Source organism: Drosophila rhopaloa, unplaced genomic scaffold (assembly GCF_018152115.1).
Source record: "Drosophila rhopaloa isolate 14029-0021.01 unplaced genomic scaffold, ASM1815211v1 contig_155, whole genome shotgun sequence".
NCBI classification, from domain to species: domain Eukaryota; kingdom Metazoa; phylum Arthropoda; class Insecta; order Diptera; family Drosophilidae; genus Drosophila; species Drosophila rhopaloa.
This window is the reverse complement of record NW_025335034.1, coordinates 8376960-8395347: the sequence shown is the minus strand read 5'-3', so window position 1 is coordinate 8395347 and position 18388 is coordinate 8376960.

Below are 18388 nucleotides of genomic sequence, written 5' to 3'. Positions count from 1 at the left end.
AGAGGTTTCATTTGCTCTGCCCGGGCCTCTGCCAAAGCTTATATAGTTTCTTACTCTATGCTCGTGTCGTCACGTCAGGCAGAGCGAACCGTTGGATTATACTGGAAATCTAATTGGCGGCTTGAAGTGTGGTGAATGCATTGAAAGTAAACAAACTGATGTTTTGCAGAGAGATCATTTAAAGAATTAGGAGTTTGAATTGCCATCGATTTATATCTAACCCCTGAGCCACATTTTCCAGAAAAACCCAAAATTTTTACAAATTAAGCCCTATATAAGCACATTTTTTTAATTTTATTTATGAGGCAACGTTGCTAAATGTTATTTGGGTTCTTTAAAGTGATTATTGGGTTCTTTAACAGTACTAAAGTATCATAAATCTAACAAAATATAAGCAAGGCCGGCCAAATGTTTAGAATTCAACCCCTACTTGCTATACTCTTTAATCGCACCCAGCTCTTACGGCGGTTGCATCCTATTCCTGGTCCCTCGCACATGTTTGAACAGCTGATATTTTCACCACACCGTTCGAGCATGGGCGTCCGGCCGGCGTCGAAAAATTGACAGGCAGAGCAAATGACGCCTCTATACGTTTCTTACTCTATGCTAGGTGCCTCGTTTTATACCCGTTCCTGGCCGATAACTTGTTATCGGGATTCCAGGGTTGATTCTGAGCTGTTTGGTGTGGACAGCTGTCCCTTGGGTTGACGCGCGTTCAAATATGGATGTGCGTCAAATTAGCGTCGGTGACTTAGCGTCGATGGCGTAACGGTGGAAAGTGGAACAATGAGGCTGTTTTTTTTTTTTTTATTTTCTTGTTATTTATACACGTAATTGATAACTTTTAGATTATTAATATTAAAAATAGAAAATCCTTACTATATATGTAAGATTTAAGCATATTGGAGGTCTGGAAGTATTTCAAAAATGCATTTGAAAAATCGACTCCCCATACCTTGGAGAATATCTCAATTGACAGTTCATCAGCTTAAAGGACGTTTCTTCAAGAATATAAACTTAAAATTTTATAAAAATCAAATCCACAGTTTTTGAGAAAATCGCTTAACAGTGGGAAAATGTCTGAATCAGCCCATACAAAAGAAGGACTAAAAAATTGAATTGGAAATAAAGTCCTTCAAAGAGCGTGTGCCTAAATGCCGTGTATATAGGCGTATGTACTGATGTTTTAATAATGTTTCTGGAAAAATTAATAAAAATGTTTCCCACAGTTTTTAAGAAAATCGCATTACAGTTTGCGTAGTTTAAAGGGATATAAAAGTGCCGCCTACTCTATTACTTGAACCAATCGCTAGCCATTGCATGAACCAACTTATTTTCTGTCGTTTAAAATACCAATCGACGCTAACCTTTGAAAAATTCCTACGCCCCTTACAGAGCGTGTACCAAGTCAGGAGATATTTTAGAAAATTGATAGGCAATCGAATTAACTTTATGGAAAGTTTTCATCAATTTGTACCCACAGTTTTCTTGAAATTTTTTCTCATGATCACGTCACACTTGAGCCGTTCCAGACAGCAACGATCACAAAATTGTCCCGTCCATGACAGCAACCATCAAAAAATACCAATTCGACGCTAAAGCCTAGTATCCAGATCGACAAACGATTACGCTAGCGTAAAAACTTTAATCTTTCCAGTGTGACCAAAATTTTGAGAGTTCATCAGATTTAAGCGTGCTACGGTCGTACTGTCAATCAGCTGGGTTTGTTGACAAGCAGTTAGAATTCAAATATCGTATTTGCGGGAAAGAGCCTTTAAAAGATATTATCAAATATTATCAAGTCTGCCGCTGTACAAAGAAATTAATAAAGAATACGATTTAAAATTAACAGTTGTTTTTTTTAATTTACTGATAATTATTTGCTAATTTAAAGTTCATAGGTGCACTTTTATTGTGTTTTTTCGGACATTCTGGACCTAAAAAACATTTTGCTCTGAGAAGAGGCACCCCAGATGGTATTAATGTTATTTTGTCCTCACATGTAAACACCTGCAATCGACTTTTTTGAGTTTTTTGAGTTTTTCCCTCCATTTCTTATAATGTTCAGTGAGAAGCGCACGCCAAAAGATTACATTTCTTAATCTTTTCGCTAGGGTTCACCCAAAGTTAATTTCCGCAGATCTGTGGACCGACGTGAAAAAAAGGCCCGACGAAAAGTGAACGCCAGCTGTTTGCCTCTCGCTCTCTCTCATGACTGGCGTACGGTTTTCGTCGATCTGAATACTAGGCTTAACTTTTGAAAAATTCCTACGCCTCTCACAGAGCGTGTGCCAAATCGGGAGATATTTTAAAAAATTTATAGGCAAATTAACTAACTTTGAAGAAAGTTTGAAAGAAAGACAATTGGCGCAATGTTCGCAGCCCTCGTTTGACTTTGCGGGACTTGCAACACAACATTTTTGATTTTCAATTCAAAATGAACAGCCAAAGTAAAAAGAAGGGGGAAAGCCAGGGAAAGAAGAAGGAGGAAGGCCCGGAAATAACCCAAATATTGAAATTTGAAAGATGCTCAGGAAGAATATAATCGTATATACATATAAACAAAGATATTAATAATTATTATTTTTGCATTAAATTTTGGGTGCGCTTTGAAGAGGAAAATTTAAAGGTCCTCTTCAGAAAGCGAAGAAGATCCTCGCCCCCGCCGCCGCAACAGGAGGGCTAAATTTGAGCATGGATGATGAAGCCCCGGGCCCCAGCTCGAAATAATATTTTGTAAAAATATATACATATAACAATAAAATATAAATAAATACAAGTCTCGGAATTACTTCTTCTTATTACAGCCTCAGCTAAAAAACCACTTAATATTTTGTTATAATATACATAAAAATATACATAAATAAATATATCAGGGGCTCGTTTGGTGACGGATTCATTATACCCTTGCAGAGGGTATTATTATTCACTGCAACGCAGTGAAGGAGACATCTCCGGCCCTATAAAGTATATATATTCTTGATCAGGATCACCTCCTGAGTTGATATAGCCATGTCCGTCTGTCCGTCTGTCTGCCCGTATGTCTGTCCGTCTGTCTGTTTCTACGTGAACTAGTCTCTCAGTTTTAAAGATATCGAATTCAAACTTTGCACACACCCTTCTTTCATTTGCACGCAGTATATAAGTCGGAACGGCCGGGATCGGCAGACTATATCCTATAGTCGGGTGCCCCGACTATCCGATACCCGTTACTCAGGTAAAGGGAGTGCGAGGGAAATGGAGATAGAAATTTTGATCACGCATAACTTTTTAACGAATGGTCCGATTTGAAAAATTTCTTCTACATTTCGATAGGTATTGATAAACACAATAAAACTGCATTTTTACTTTTCCGAAATATTTAAATTTTAAAAATCGTATATAAGCGATTGTGGGCGTTAAAGGGGGCGTGGCACCATTTTGAAACAAACTTGCGCTGCGTAGGAACTCCTAGAATCTGCTTGCAAAATGCCAATCTTCTAGCTTTTATAGTTTCCGAGATCTCAGCGTTCATATATACTTTATAGGGTCGGAAACGCTTCCTTCTAGCTGTTACATACTTTTGCACGAATACAATATACCCTTTTACTCTACGAGTAACGGGTATAAAAAGATTTGGAAAGATTTATGTTAATAGCTTTTACACTTCCATTCTTGAAAGTTATATCCGATTGTTCATATGGGAGTTATAGGATATAGACATCTGATCGGGGCGGTTTTCAAACTTGATCTGCGTGTTTTAGGACAACTGTGAAAATTTCAGATCGCTAGCCTTTAAACTGAGCTCGCAAACGGTATTTAAACAGACGGACAGACGGACATGGCTATATCGACTCAGGAGGTGATCCTGATCAAGAATATATATACTTTATTGGGTCGGAAACGTCTCCTTCACTGCGTTACAAACTTCTGACCAAAATTATAATACCCTCTGCAAGGGTATAAAAAGGAGCTAAAACAATATATTTCCCCAAAATAACATCTACCCTTTCAGGATGATGATATATGTTAATTTGGACAGTTTCGGTTTGCTTTGCTAACATTTCGGTGATTTTCAGAGCAATAAAAGTGAATCGCTTTTTAAATTCACTCTGGCCTGCAATCGTATTCAATGCATCCTCTCGGTCTCTAAAATTTGGCTTAGCAGACTGTTCATGCTGGCTCAAATCAAAAGTGGGTAAGGTATCACCTGATAAATAGGATATAGAATCATAACATAACTATTTACAAATGGAGAAAGAAGAATGGTTATTACGTTGCAAAACCGTTCCTCTAACTTCTTAATTGTAATAATATTATATCCGAGACCAAGAGCATTTCTAATAAAATCTCAATATTTGCCAGTCCTACGGTTCGGTCAATATCCGCACACATTATTTTTGCATAATGACTTGTACAAAATTTAACGCTCTTTCGCCATATAAAAAGCGGAAGCACATACTATTGTATTGAACAATGTCTAAATGATTAAGTTCATTTAAAATTGCTTGAATAATAGCAAAACTAACATCAGTTATAATGCGTTTGCATATTGAATGCTTGAATTTATTGTCTTTACAAAACTTATTTAGCTCGCATAAAAAACGACCAATATCATATGCACAATGATTGAATAAAATGGCATGAGCCAGAGGGTACACCAGGTGATAATCTGGAATATGTGCAACTAATGAGTAGAGAAGATTCCTTTTCTTCACAAATTTCATTGGTTGCACTACGCACCCTGCATCGTCTATATGCAAGGTGTCTTTCTTGATCTTATGGAGAAGAACCCTTATGTGTTCCTTATTCCATAAGTACACTTCCAGCTTTGTCGATTAAAACTGAATAAAGTGTGAAAAATTGTTGCATTTCATATCAAAGGCGTCTTTAAAGGGATTCTTTTCAAAGTCGTCTTTAGCGTTCACCACTGATATTAAATTTCTATAATAAGATAAATGTTTCTTGATCATTTGATCATTGCCAATAAGCGCCCTGTTTGTGTTGGCTTTATTGACCAATTTATTTATAAATTGAAACGCAGTGCTGCCTTTAATATCCTTTTCGCATGAAAACGATTTATGGCTCTGCATTGAGTTGTAGTTGTTTTGGCATTAATGGTATGTTTGACCTCCATCCTGTTTGAATAAATTGGAACATTTCATTATATAATCCCTTAAACTTGTAATAGTTGCAAGATGGATCTTGGCAATACTCATAAGCTCTATAAGAATCTTTATTCAGTCGAATAGACTTAAAATTTATACAACAAGCATTATTAACAGTGAAAAAATGTTCTTTAATTACATGCTCAATACTCTGTTTCTCTGTGAACTTTGTACAGCAAATTTTGAAACAGTTGTTTCAAAATCTGGAATTTTAAATTTTGCGATTAAGATGTCAAATGGCTTTGGTGTGCGAATCCCATGTGGATTCAAATCTACCATTTCCACATCAACATTTGAGCTTAAATTACCAATCCGAGAAGTTTTTCGAACACAGTTTAATATTGCTTCGATATGACTTTCATCTATAAGATTGGGAGAAGAAGTAGTAATATGACTAGACGAATCTATAAGACTTTTATTTGATTCGTTACTATGGTTGTCGCCATTAGATTAGCAGTTTTTAAATTGCAATTCCTTAAAATTCTTTTGTAAGTCATTACCACGTTTTTTTGCCACCTTCTGGTTAAGAAATTTGTTTGAAAGAAACTACATTTTTTTTTCCAACTAATTTCTCTAAAAATATTAAGAATTATTTAAAAATCTTTTTCTTGTAGAAAACCAGTTGGTTTTACAAGGCCAGCTTCTATTGCTATACAAATAGCTTTAGGAATGATTCCGGTATAGTTCCGAAAAAAAAATCAAAATCAATAAATCGATTCTAAAATATTAATACTTGTAAGAAACTGTTGAAAGAGACAGTAATGAAAAAGTTTAAACAGATACAGTTGAAAGAGACAGTAATGAAATAGTTGAAAGAGACACTGTTAAAAGAGACAGTAATGAAATAGTTGAAAGAGACACTGTTAAAAGAGACAGTAATGAAATATTTGAAAAAGACACTGTTAAAAGAGACAGTAATGAAAGCATGTAAAAAGAAACTGTTGAAAGAGACAGTACAGGTGCCTTAAGGGCTAATAATGAAATTGGTAATAATAATAAAATTTTTAATAATAATGTAAGCACAAGTGCAAAACAATTGTTTTGATCATGAATGGTTAATGATGATGTAAAAAAAAAATGATGAGCTGAGTCAAAAAAAAAACAATTTGTATTGGTTAAAAAAAAAGAAGATGTAAATTGTACTGGAAATTATAAGTTTAGATGAAAAATTAGAAGTTATATTTGAATAAACTTTATAGTAATTGGTAACAAAGCATCTTTGGCAAATTTCACGAGGTCGTGTAATGATCAGGATGGATGTGTCGGCGCAATTCTCATTTTATGGCAGTTTTTGTTAATATTGTTATTGGCATTGGCATTTCAGTGTTTCCAAGAGAGGAGTTTGAATCGTGGAAGAAGGAGCCTTAGGAGACATTTTTGAACAAGCGGTAAGTTTTTTTTAGTAGGCTTGATTCGTCTGTTCATACTTTTGCTTGTGTTTATATATGATTGCTTGTGTTTATATATAGCATTGATCAGGGTAGTCTTAATTCTAATAAGAATCTATTGTTACCGCCGTAATTTAAATTGTCAAGCCTGCCTCTAAATCGAATTGGCCACTTAGCGAATATGGCAGCACCAACAGAGTATAATGTGGTAACGCTACGTAAAAGACGCCACTTGAGAAAAAACCAGCGAAGCAGCAACACAAAGTTTTTTAAAGCTCTCTATTATAATTTCAAAGTTTGATTTAAATAAAGACCGCTTCATAAATTTGTATCCCTAAAACTGCTTTTGTCTATTATTAACAGCGGTGCCTCAACATTTCTTTAAAAAACTTTAACTACGCACTTCATATTCGGAATTAATTGCGAAATTCACAAAGGCATTCACATACATAATTACCTAAATATACACAAAAGTGTAAAAGCCATGTATGTGTAAGAAGCCACGCTGTAGTACATCGCGCCGAATAGAGCTTAATCTAAACCATCCAAACATTTGAGTGAACCAATAAAATGACCCTTGAAAAGGACACCCCAGTCTGTGGGACTTGCGCCTTGTGCAAAGTTCTTGAAACAGATGTTGCTTCAACAAGCGGACTGCAACATCAACTGGAAAAGGACAATCCATTCGACTTACAAATCAATCAAGTCAATTTGGAAATCCCGAAATTGCAAACTAGTATAAGCCTGAACTCGAATCCCACCAATACAATCACACCATGTCCAAATAACTTGACGTTGGCAATTCTGGAAGAAACACGCGAAGCTGAAAAGATATTGCTCTCCCAAGCACAGGGAGCACACGCTATGTCACTTCCATCAATATCAATTGGACCAACTGCATCCCAGCTAGCCGCAAGACAAGTGCTATCTCCGGATCTGCCTACTTTCAATGGCAACGCAGAGGACTGGCCAATCTTCATCAGCATGTACGAAAATAGCTGCGCAGTAGCCGGCTTCTCAAACGCTTAAAACATGCTTCGACTCCAGAAGTGCCTCAAAGGAAAAGTTTATGAATTGGTGCGTGATAAGTTCCTACTTCCAGCGCTAGTTCCAGAAGTTATCAACACCCTGAAAACCTTTTTTGGACGCCCAGAATATATACTTGACCGTTTGATCGACAAAATCAGGAAGGTCAACGTACACAAAGACAGATTGGAATCTCTCATCGATTTCGCTATGGCAGTACGCAATGCATGCGCAACTATGGAGGCCTGCAACCTGAACTCTCATCATGACAGCCCAATGGTCCTGCGCGAGCTTGTTGATAAGCTGCCCACGCAACAAAAACTGAACTGGGCCCTACACCCCCATGGTAACGATATACCAGTTGTTAAGTCATTCAGCGACTGGTTGTATAAATTAGCAGAGGCAGCATCAACCGTTATAACCGTACCAAGTTCAAGGACCAGCACTGTAAACACTCACACACAAGCTCACCAAGGAATGGATAACGATGATGATTCTAAATCAGATCAAGAAGCAGCTTCAAGCCTCACATGTGCGATGTGTAACATCAGGCTGCCCAGTGTCAGAAATTTAATATGCTTACTACTGAAGAACGGCAGCGCATAATTAACGAGACTAAAGCGTGCTACAGGTGCCTAAAGTTTCATCGTCGCAAATGCTTTTCAAGACGTGACTGTGGCATAGACAATTGTCAGTCCAAGCACCACCTACTTCTGCACAGAGATGCACCGAAGCCAGAACTCGTCAGTGCCCACCATAAGGATTGCGACCGTGAAGAACAATAGTTCCGAATCGTGCCAGTCACTCTATATGGAAACGGAGTAACTTTCAACACCTTTGCCTTTTTGGATGAAGGCTCATCTGTCACGCTAATATTTTGCTGGTCCTTAAAGTTTCCTCAACACTGGAACCACTATGCCTACAATGGACTAGCGAAACCACTCGCATGGAGGAAACATCTACCAAGGCTCACATTCAAATATCAGAAGCGGGAAGTCAAAAAAGGTTGTGGCTAAACAACGTACGCTCAGTTAAAAACCTGGCTTTACCAAAGCAAAGCGTCGATGTCAACAAACTATGCAACCAATATTCACACTTGCAAGGACTGCCATTACAGTCATACTTCAATGCTCAACCGATGCTCTTAATTGGCGCCAACAACTGGACTTTGGCAGTACCTCGGAAGATTCGTGAAGGAAGACACAACGCTCCTATAGCCTCAAAGTGTTTACTGGGATGGAGCATTCAAGGATCAAGCAATTCAAACCGTCACGTCTCCTTGCACCACTGTGACTGTAACTGGCCAGAAATCAAAAGAGCTGTGAAGGAAAGCTCCAATGTAGACAATATCGCAACGCTGGAGCTCCACTCTGAAAACGATAAAAAGGCTATAGGTATTCTTGAAGATACCTGTAAAAAAATTAACGGCCATTATGAAGTTGGCTTGCTTTAGCGCGATAAGGAGGTAACCTTGCCAGAAAGCTATTCTACTGCATTAAAACGCCTCAATTGTCTACGAGCTAAAACTAACAAGGATCCTGACCTGTTCGATCAAATACAACGACAAATCGACAATCTCATAGTAAAAGGTTACGCAGTCGAGCTCCTACCCGAGGATGTAGCTGCCAAGCAAGATCGAGTATGGTATCTCCCAATTTTCATTGCCCTAAGTCCTAACAAGCCAAATAAAATAAGGCTAGTATGGGATGCTGCTTCAAAAAGCCACGGAAAATCGCTTAATGATTTTATGCTGAATGGACCCGATTATCTGCACCCATTGACTGATATTCGTATGTCATTTAGAGTCGGTCGTATCGCCGTATGTGCAGACATCGCCGAAATGTTTCATCAGATAACTATTCAAGAAAGCGATAGACATGTACAACGATTTCTATGGCTTACCAAAAATTGTCAGGCACCCAGGATTTTTGTTATGCGCGCAATGACTTTCGGAATTTGCTGCGCTCCTTGCATTGCTCAAGAATTCAAACCCGAGTGCTTATGAATCCATAACACAAGCTCACTACGTAGACGATCTCATAGACATCTACAAGGACGACGGTGAAGCCATTAAAGTTGCGTCTGAAGTCAAAGATATCCACTCCAAAGGCGGATTCAGTTCTTCAGCATTTCGGGGAGCGCCAAATCGACAGCCAAAATTCCAAAGACCTGGGGGGTCCTGAAAAGGTGCTTGGTATGTATTGGGATCCTACCAGTGAGGTTTTTAGGTACATTTTCAGATTTGCGAGATTGAAACGAGACGTCATGAATGGTGATACAGCTCCAACAAAACGAGAAGCTCTTCAAGTACTGATGTCCGTGTTCGATCCCCTTGGCCTTTTATCTTGCTACACCGTCGGTCTAAAAATGCTGCTGCAAAAGGTGTGGCGCACTGGAATAACTTGGGACGAAGAACTGCCGAATACACTACTCGCCCTGTGGACCCAATGGAAGACAGTTATACTACACGCAGGAGAAATGGAGTTTCCTCGATACTATTCCAAACTGTTGCCGAATGCAGATCGGATTGACTTCCATACATTCGTAGATGCAAGTGAAGACGCCTACGAGTCTGTTTCCTACCTCCGTATAAAGCGAGGAGATGACAACGAAACTGTATTAGTAGCCGCCAAATATAAAGTCGCGCCTTTAGAGCCCCTCTCCATTCCACGCATGGAACTCTTGGCAGCAGTAATGAGAGTAGGATTGGCAAAGAAGATAATGAGGAGGACTGAAAATTGATGGAACAACATACTGGTCCGATTCTAAAACCGTTCTTCAATGGCTAACAGTGGACCCCCGAAAGTTTCAGTCATTTGTCATGCATCGAGTTGGCGAGATCGTAGACAACACCAACCGCAACCAATGCACAGTGGTTCCGCTTGTATGGAAGCGAGGCCAAAATTGCTTTTAATGGCATTAGAGGGCTGAAAGTTTTACCAAGCTTCGTAAATAGTGTTTGTAGTTAAATAATTCGCCAACCAATAAACCCCAAATAATAAAATTTAACAAATAATTAAACAATAACAATTTATGAGCCATTTAAGTACTAAACAAAATTTACAATGGTTGTAACTTCAAAATTATACAAAAATTTTAGGATGTCTCCTCAAGCAAGCTATTAACTGAGGGAAATAATTTTAAATTGTCCTTTTTTTCAATATTTCTCTGCCCAGTAATATATGTGTCGGACCGTAAAAGCAAATAATTCAATATGTCTGTATTTGTAAGTATTCGTGACATTTTGCGGGTATGATTCAGTCTGCATTTCTTTATTTCTTTGTTGTTCGCCTCTGCAGCTTCCTCTGAGAGCTCTCCAATTGAAACAATTGCGTGCTCTATAATAGCAGATCCGTGAATAAGCACCTTGTGAGCCGTCGCAGGCAAATAGTACCATGGATACTCCTTGATTAACCGTTTGGCAGTATCGAGGGCATATTCATAAAATTTGTGTACGTTGATTTTGTGTCCCGATGCCAAAGCTTGCAGTAAGGTGGAACAACGATGAATCAAACTTTCATTAAGGCCTGTAATTTCTGCAGACAACCGAGGATTCGAAAAAAATGTTCTCCCTACATTGCCATCGTTGGATGTTCCATTGCCACCATCTCTAGGCTGGTCCACTATTAAGCCCATTTTATCTCGAAAATCCCGTTGAACTTCTCTCTTTCTTTCTAAAACTTTTTGTTTTTGTTGGGGCCCTCTGGCCTGCCACATTTTTATACCCTTGCAGAGGGTATTATAATTTTGGTCAAAAGTGTGCAACGCAGTGAAGGAGACGTCTCCGACCCTATAAAGTATATATATTCTTGATCAGGATCACCTCCTGAGTTGATATAGCCATGTCCGTCTGTCCGTCTGTCTGTTTCTACGCAAACTAGTCTCTCAGTTTTAAAGCTATCGAATTGAAACTTTGCACACACCCTTCTTTCCTTTGCACGCAGTATATATGTCGGAACGGCCGGGATCGGCCGACTATATCCTATAGCTGCCATATAACTTTGGTGTTTGTAAAGTTAGGAAGTTGGCATTTTCTATGGGTGTTATATTTGGCCAATCAATCCGACCTACCAAACTTCATAAGGATCGGCCGACTATATCCTATAGCTGCCATATAACTGAACGATTGGAAATGCCATAACTTTGGTGTTTTTAAGGTTAGGAAGTTGTGATTTTTTATGAGTATTAAGAATGCATCATATGAATAATTTTGGAGAATATAATTTACAGAGTATTCTGCAAGGGTATATCAACTTCGGCTCCGCCCAAAGTTAGCTTTCCCTGTCTTGTTTAGAGCTTAAATTGCATTGATAGCTAGGAAAAAAATCTAATAATATTTAGCTGTTTACAAAATTCCGAATCAACAAATATTGGTGTTTGGTCATTCCGGTCTCCATTAAAAGAGAAATGACTTCTGACATTTCCAGCGTGTGTGCCTTTTTTGGAGCATATATTAAAACAAGAAAGGAAAGCTAACTTCGGGCGAGCCGAAGTTGATATACCCTTGCAGAATATATTGTACATTATATTCTCCAAAATTATTCATATGATGCATTCTTAATACTCATAAAAAATCCCAACTTCCTAACTTAACAAACACCAACGTTATGGCATTTCCGATCAATCAGTTATATGACAGCTATAGGATATAGTCGGCCGATCCTTATGAAATTTGGTAGGTCTAATTGATTGGCCAAATATAAAACCCATAGAAAATCCCGACTTCCCAACTTTACAAACACCAACGTTATGGCATTTCCGATCAAAGGAAAAGCCTATGAATTGGTGCGTGAGAAGTTTTTACTTCCAGCGCTAGTTCCAGAAGTTATCAACACCCTGAAAACCTTTTTTGGACGCCCAGAATATATACTTGACCGTTTGATCGACAAAATCAGGAAAATATTTTTGCTTATTGGCAGCTATAGTATATAGTCGGCCGATCCTGGCCGTTCCGTCTTATATACTGCGTGGAAAGGAAAGAAGGGTGTGTGCAAAGTTTCAATTCTATATCTTTAAAACTGAGTGACTTGTTTGCGTAGAAACAGACAGACGGACATGCTTATATCAACTCAGGAGGTGATCCTGATCAAGAATATATATACTTTATAGGTTCGGAGATGTCTCCTTCACTGCGTTGCACACTATTGACCAAAATTATAATACCCTCTGCAAGGGTATAAATATGTAGGCGTGCGAACACACACTGACTTATGTTGCCTATAAAATTAAAAGTTGAAAACAAGAATTTATAAATATTACGAAGTTTTTATACACAATGTAAACCACAAGTAAAGAAAAAAAAACAAACACAGGGGCTCTGCTGGACAAGTTTGATCTTGAAGAAATAAAAAGATGCGTTAGATTATTGATTGCAAGTTTCTGCAGCTGACTTAAACACTTTTATTAAGTAAAAACTCTGATTAATCAATAAAAATAATATCTATGGTGGAATCGGAGGGGACACAACTAAAACTTCAGGTAAACATAAAAAAGACGTTCACAAAATACACAAAAAATATTAAATCGATTTTGTTAATTTCATTAAAAAATTTGTTGGATTTATTTAGTTCTTAATATATGTATACACTTAAAGTAAATACCTTTAACTTCAAAATGCATTTTGAATAATGAAAATCGAATCACTATATCAAACGTTTGACCACTTTGAAACGCAATTTTGTTTTGTAAAAATTCTTGCTAAGTACAGCTGCGCTGCAAAAATGTACACATGATCACGCTTTGCATTCTATTTTTAGAAAGTCCCGTTAGATTTCCAGACAAAACCGGTTTGCCATCAAGAAGTTTGAACATTTTAGAGACAATTTGCTTGCAATTTTTTTCTATTCATTGTTATCCCTTTCTTTTGATTTTTGGCCTCTGGCGGAACCACTGTGCAGTGGCGCTGGGTTCCGACAAAGGAGAACGTCGCTGACTTAGCTACATGTAGATGGATCAATGCACTATGGGGTTTTTGACCTGTTTTTGTGGCATTAATTAATAACTCGGTCAGTTTTGGAGATATCGACATGAAACTTTACCAATCGTCATTATTTGTCCCTAGGCACATATAGTGTGAAAATCGTTTGGATCAGGAAACAATATCCTATAGCTCCCATAGGAACAATCGGTAAAAACTAAAAAAAATTAATAAAATTTAAGGAGTTGAAATTTGTTGATCCATGCCTATAAAAGTGGATGATAATAAGTGCAACAAAAGCAAAAAGAAAAAATTTCATCAAACTCAAAACTCATAGGCAGCCACGGATACATATCGACTAACAATTCGCCAGTTTGTTGGCAAAATGATTAGAATTTGTCCAAATTGACGGGCAACTGACAGGACAAACAAAACAAAATGATCCTCATATTATAAATAATTTGTTCATCAAACATTGTATAGCCTTTTCTTGCTCAAGCCGGCCCTTCTCGCTATTCCAAACAGCAACCAAGTCGGCGTTGGAGAAAGTGAGGTTATCTAAGAAAAATTCAAATTGCACCAATAGTGCGGAAAAGTGCACAATAAGACTAACAGATTTTTGCTCAGAATTGACAAGGCTACAACATACACTTGGACGCATTGAAAACTAATGCAAACTTCTATTTCAAAACCCTTCCCAAAGTTGAAATTTGTTCCTCAAAATTCACCTTAAGGTGCATTTATAAAATGACAAAATATTAGTATAAACACGCATAATTTAAACAATTAATACATTTAACATATAGTACAAGCCTGTGAGATCAGTTTCCATTTGTTTTTTTCTTTTCAAATGGTGTTTTACACGAATAAATTAATTTCAAAGAACGCTTTGAAAAAATTGCAAACTTAGCGCTGGTGTTTTCCGATGCAACAGCTGACTTTACAGCTGTTATGCTAACATATGCTGTTAAGTATTAACATTTTGAGTATGAGGCATAACAGTTTGATGTTTTGTTAATGCATTCCCATTTTTTTTTTTAATTAGAGCACTTTTAAAAAATGACTAAATGCCACATAAAGTGGTCAAAAACCCCATAGTGCAATGGCCCACAATTTTTGGGACAGCCGGAAGCCGAATGGCCATGCCAAAGAGTCGATTTTAACATCTGTACTGATCAATCTGAACTTCGTAAACATGTCTTCCTTGTAAGAAAACTTGATCAGTTTAATTTTGCAGTGGATTATTTCTCAGATTGGAAACGTCTGTACAGAGCTGTAGCGACCTTTATCCTTTACATCCAAACACTGCGCGCAAATTGCTGCGGAAAAGCGCTACCAAAAACACTCAACTCTGAAATTATAGACGCTGCAAAATCATGGATATTTAAACAGTCTCAGGCAAAAGTATATTCGAATGAGATCAGCGCCCTGAAGTCCAATTTGACTATAGATAAATCCAGCCAATTAATTGGCCTAAATGTCTACCTAGATGCAAAAGAGATCATACGTGTACAAGGCAGAGCTTGAATCCACAAGAAGACGCCCAAGTATTGCCAAGAAGTGTAGGATCGCCTTTTTGGTCACGAAGGATTACCACGAGAAATCTCACCATATGCTCCACGAGACGACCATCAACTTAATTCGAAGCCAATTCTACATAGCACGTCTGCGAGTCTTGTACAAAAATGTTCGAAAGGCATGTCAGAAATGCAAAAACTCCAATTCGTCGCCACAAGTGCCCCAAATGGCACCGATACCAGTAGCCAGACTCGCATGCTTTGAAAGACCGATATTGGTAAATGTTGGTAGACACAAGGAAAAGCGCTGGGGAGTTATATTTACATGCCTTACCCTTAGAGCTGTACACCTAGAAGTAGCATATAAACTCGACGTAAGCTCATGTATAATGTGTCTGAAAAACTTTTTGGCGCTCCGTGGAACCCCTAAAGAAATTTTCTCCGACAACGGAACCAACTTCAAAGCCACAGAGAAGGTAGTACAGGAAGAGCTCAGGAAAATAGACTTTAATGATATTACAGTACAGTATGAAGCTATAAAGTGGCGTTTTAACCCACCAGCTGCACTCCTCAAAAGTCATTAACCTTTGTGTCCCTAGATTCAGCAGACGATGACGCCCTTACCCCAAATCACTTGCTATTAGGCTCATCGAGCGGCTACAAACCAATATCAGATCACAACACCGATCTAAGGCTGCGATGGCATCAAACGCAAACATTTGCTGATAAGTTTTGGAAACGATGGGTAAAGGAATATACACCAACACTAACTAGGCGCAGCAAATGGTTCACTAAACGCCCCCAAATTGCCGTTGGTGATGTAGTCGTCGTCATTGATGATCAACTACCGAGGAACCTGTGGCCATTAGTGACGTAATAACAGCCAAAGATGGGCAAGTTCGCAGAGCTAACATTTGGACACCAAAAGGAACTATGATCCGACCAGTCGCCAAAATAGCAGTCTTGGACGTCGGATTTAAGGAAAGTGAACATCCGAAGGCCCCTTTGGGGGGCCTTTCATAATGGTTGAAAATGTATTTTCTCAGCGTTACAAACACATGTCGAAATTCGAATAACCTCTTGTTTTACCCTTGCAGAGAGTATTATAATTTCAGTCAAAGTTTTCAATTCAGTGCAGAAGACATTTCCGGCTCTAGTGAAATATGTACATATATAAAATCTTGAAGAGCATTACCAGGCGGGTCGATCTAGCCAGAATAAGAATTACGGTTTTAGTTTACAAAAATCAGACGATTATATAATAGCTGCCACATAAACATTGAAAGGTAGTTGTTTCATAAAACTTGCCGCAGTTTGCTAAGAAGTTTATGTAGTATAGGAGTAGTTAGCGCCGGAATTTTTAAAAGTATTAATATTTTAGAATCGATTTATTGATTTTGATTTTTTTAGGTCTTTATCCCAGAATTAAAAATTCCAGATTTTGAAACAACTGTTTTAGAATGCTGTACAAAGTTCACAGAGAAACAGAGTATTGAGCATGTAATTAGAGAATATTTTGTTCACTGTTAATAATGCTTGTTCTATAAATTTTAAGTCTATTCGACTGAATAAAGATTCTTATAGAGTTTATGAATATTGCCAAGATCCATCTTGCGACTATTACAAGTTTCAGGGATTATATAATGAAATGTTCCAATTTATTCAAACAGGATGGAGGTCAAACATACCATTAATGCCAAAACAACTACAACTCAATGCAGAGCCATAAATCGTTTTCATGCGAAAAGGATATTAAAGGCACCGTTTGAATTTATAAATAAATTGGTCAATAAAGCCAACACAAACAGGGCGCTTATTGGCAATGATCAAATGATCAATAAACATTTATCTTATTATAGAAATTTAATATCAGAAATGAACGCTAAAGACGACTTTGAAAAGAATCCCTTTAAAGACGCCTTTGATATGAAATGCAACAATTTTTCACACTATTCAGTTTTAATCGACAAAGCTGGAAGAGTTCTTATGGAATAAGGAACACATAAGGGTTCTTCTCCATAATATCAAAAAAGACACCATGCATATAGACGCTACAGGTTGCGTAGTGCAACCAATGAAATTTGTGAAGAAAGGATTCTTCTCTATTTCATTAGTTGCACATATTCCAGAGTATCACTTGGTGTACCCTCTGGCTCATGCCATTTTATCCAATCATTGTGCCTATGATTTTGTAAAGACAATAAATTCAAGCTGCCAATATGCAAACGCATTATAACTGATGTTAGTTTTGCTATTATTCAAGCAATTTTAAATGAATTTAATCATTTAGACATTGTTCAATACAATAGTATGTGCTTTCGCTTTTTATATGGAGAAAGTGACGTATTTCCTAGTGTATGCGTTCAATTTTGTACAAGTCATTATGCAAAAATAATGTGTGCGGATATTGACCGAACCGTAGGACTGGCAAATATTGAGTTAAGAGATTTTATTAGAAATGCTCTTGGTCTCGGATATAATATTATTACAATTAAGAAGTTAGAGGAATGGTTTTGCAACATTATAACCATTCTTCTTTCTCCATTTGTAAATAGTTATGTTATAGATTCTATATCCTATTTATCAGGTGATACCTTACCCACTTTTGATTTGAGCCAGCATGAAGAGTCTGCTAAGCCAAATTTTAGAGACCGCGAGGATGCATTAAATACGATTGCAGGCCATGGTGAATTTAAAAAGCGATTCCCCTTTATTGCTCTGAAAATCACCGAAACTGTCCAAATTAACATATATCATCATCCTGAAAGGGTAGATGTTATTTTGGGGAAATATATTGTTTTAGCTCCTTTTTGAACTAATGTTATGGGAATTTTTATTGACTAGAGCAATAAAAGGCACAGCAACGGTCCAATTTAATCATTTTCTAAGACATTGAACCATAGTGTCATTAAATCAAAGCAGGGATTAAAGTTAGGAAGGTTCATCCGAAAATTCGACGACCTTTCAAAATCCGTGGTTCGGCAAGTTGAGCTTGCGCATCCGGAATATTCTTGTTCCCCTCTTACTCATGGTAAGTTAATAAAAGCAAGGCCAAATAAACGTGCCTTGAAATAAAATCTGTTTTAAAAGAAATTTACAATAAAAATCTGTCAAAAATAAAAGAAAGTTGGCAAAGAAAAGGAATAAAGAAGCTTAAAGTAGGGTTATTTAAAAGTGATTTTTCCGGACTAAATAAAGTTCGTGAAGAACATATAAAAGACCTTCACTTAAAAGAGTCGAATGAATTAATTCAATTGGATCATTCTTACGTACTCGAAAAAAGACAATTTAAAATGGAAGATATATTGAAAAAGATTATCTTTCAAGTTTTCACATAAATAATAGCATTACGAAAGATGTTAATATTTACATGCTAACATGTAAGACACTGTT